Raw genomic sequence first — 2,931 nt, 5'->3', positions numbered from 1 at the left:
TAAAAATGTAGGGGATCGATTTGTTCAGCTAAAATCCTTCAAGGCGGTGCCCTAGCATGGCCGCAGTTCAAGTACTGAAACAAGTAAAAGATAAAAGATAAAAGAAATGACGATAAAGCAACCATTGAAGAGAAAGAGTGAGACAGGGACAGAGGGAGTGGGGGGAGAAAGACTTAGATAGACAGAGATAGAGGTTGAGAGAGGTGAAAAGCGGATTGACAGAGAGGGGGAGACAGAAAAAGAGAGAGGAAGTAAAATGCTTGCACAGAGGAAGTGTGCCTTGAGCTTAAGATAGACAGTGATAAGGAACTTCACAGAAAGTATACTCACCCTACCCTCACCTTCACAAAGAAAAGGCCGAAAAATGTTCTATAGTAGTAAAGATAGAATAAAGTAGGAGTTAAAGAAACCTCGGGAACAAAAAATAACAATCAGCTAGCGGACCGCCTGTCTTAATGGTAAACAGAGTCGACAGCCAAGCCGCCGCACTCAGCCGGCTTAGAAACCATTCAACTGGCCTTCCTAAGCGTCAACGAGAATCTACATGGTATGTCGCCCTGTTAGAAATAGTAGCCAGATCTCTCTCAATTCACAACGCACATTCTGAAACAAAATAGTAGAGAGGGTAAAGTACACGTGGAAGAAAAATAAATTTAACTGACTGATCATAGCTGATGTGTCTTTAATGATGGTTCAACTTGGTCACAACTGACGGCTAAAATTGAGCTACAACGAATCAATGAGAAGAGCCTCTACGTGGTCGGATCACTTGCTAGAAATAGCAAAATTCCCTTACGTTAAATTCTTACTACTAAAGCGAAAAAGGAACACATCGGACAGTATATTCTCCCTAGAACACAAAATGGCGTGATGCCCATGGCTAGAAGATACCAGATCATAAAGCTTACTCAGTCGGATAGATAGATAGATAGATAGATAGATAGATAGAGAGAGAGAGAGAGAGAGAGAGAGAGAGAGAGAGAGAGAGAGAGAGAGAGAGAGAGATAAAGGCGTTTAGATTTAGAAAGAAGAGAAAATGCAATAAATATCGAGTTTATACATTTATGCGAAGCTGACATCTCTTTCTTGCTACTCTGAGTTTCCTGGTTCTGTTTATCCATAAATTCCTTTGATCTCCTTTAATACTTTATATTTCTCTATTCTACACTTCTTTCTCTCTCCCCTCTCTGTCTCCCTCTCTCTTTTTCACTCTCTCTCTCTCTCTCATACACACAACTTGTGGTCTGTATCTCTTTAGCTATCTTCTCATCAAAATTATCTTACGTTTTCTTTCCTTGTATTTTTTCTTTTCATTCGTCAACAAATATATAACAAATGAATACCTTTCAGTAAAAAAAAAAAAAATTGCTTTGCTTCGAGCCACGATAGCAAAACACGAACTAATATACTTCGTCGGGTCACTCGTCTGAAGATAAAGTTACACCACACTCTCATAAAAAAAAAATAAGAACTCGGTGGATGTCATCTGCTGCAAGGCGAAATGCCCACGGCTGGAATACCTGTGAATGATTGCCTAAGTCTACAAGATCAAGGTTGATCTAGGTTAAAACAACGATCACAGTAGCAACGAATGCTGGGTGACAATGTCATAACCCACTCGACTATTGGACAGCATAATTATCAAAGGAATTAATTAAGATAGGTTTTATGTACGAGTCATAACAAGGGAATCAAAACTGCACCAACAACAAATTCTGAAATATTTCCGAGGAAAAACATACAAGAAAAATAGTAGTTTTTGTTGTACATAACATTAAATATAATCGCAATAACTTAACTATTATTGTACATGCAGATGGCGTCTCTGAATGACTAAACGTAGTGATTTATATTTTCTTAAACGTTGTCTATAGTTCAGTTTCTGGCAAGGAATGGAGAGGAAAACGTCCCAGGCATATACAAGGAAAAGAGGACAGATCTAAAGAAAGAAACTAATGCGACGATTAGCTTTATACGAACAAACCTGCCCGCGCGCACACAGACATAGACAGATTCCAATAGATAGATAGAGAGAGAGAGAGAGAGAATAGAAGTGCGCACGCGTTCATACACATACAATATATATATATATATATATATATATATATATAAGCACAATCATACGACTTTTCATATTAACATGTAAATTTACAACTACTACTACTACTGATATTGTGGCTACTGCTGCTGTTGCTTCTGCTGCTACTACTTGTGCTACAACTACTACTATGGATATTTCTGCGTTAGCAGACGACAACAGAAGTTCCAAGCAAGCAAAACTTTCGCTTCTCAATAGACGCAAACTGGATTTGCTTTTACTTGTGTAACTTGAAAGTGTAACGAAGTTGTTGAGGTAGGTGTTTTCTGTTTATGTTGTTGTTTCTGTTCCCTCGGGCTGTATGTTGGCATGTACTTAAATCTGAGTGAGTGACTGAGTGACTGAGTGAGAGGACGTGTGTGTGTTTGTGTTTAACGACTCTCAGATATACAACCTTACATAACACACACACACACACACACACACACAGACACACACACACACACACATATATATATATATATATATATATATATATATATATATATATATATATAATCGGTATATATAGATTTACATATATGTTTGTATGTGTGTGTGTATATTTTTTATATATATATATATCTATGTATGTATGTATATATATATATGAATTTATGTATGTATATATATATATATCTTCTATCTTTTGCTTGTTTCGGTCATTGGCCAGCTGTTATGCAAGGGTTTATCCCTCAATCACCCCCTGTTCTTGTTTTCCTTTTTCTTCAAAGTCTGGCTCTTATTCTAGCGGTCTTTTGCGAACCAACAAGTTATTAAGACGTAAGCAAACCTACACCAGTTGTCAACTGGTGGAGGAAGAAAAAACAGAAACACACACACACACATACACA

At 37.4% G+C, this 2,931-nt stretch overlaps 1 protein-coding gene across 3 annotated transcripts in view; it reads left to right on the top strand.

Moving 5' to 3' along the window:
* Nucleotides 1-396: 396 nt before the first annotated feature.
* LOC106877850 (FMRFamide receptor) overlaps nt 397-2,931 on the top strand; it is a 174,252-nt gene continuing 171,717 nt past the window's right edge. For all 3 annotated transcript variants that reach the window (XM_014926882.2, XM_052967100.1, XM_014926883.2), the window contains exon 1: nt 397-2,353. The gene's annotated coding sequence lies outside the window, so the exon portion shown is untranslated. The remainder of the gene's footprint in view (nt 2,354-2,931) is intronic.

Source organism: Octopus bimaculoides, chromosome 1 (genome assembly GCF_001194135.2).
Source record: "Octopus bimaculoides isolate UCB-OBI-ISO-001 chromosome 1, ASM119413v2, whole genome shotgun sequence".
NCBI lineage: Eukaryota > Metazoa > Mollusca > Cephalopoda > Octopoda > Octopodidae > Octopus > Octopus bimaculoides.
The sequence above is the reverse complement of the archived record's forward strand: the minus strand, read 5'-3'. Positions and strand labels throughout refer to the sequence as shown.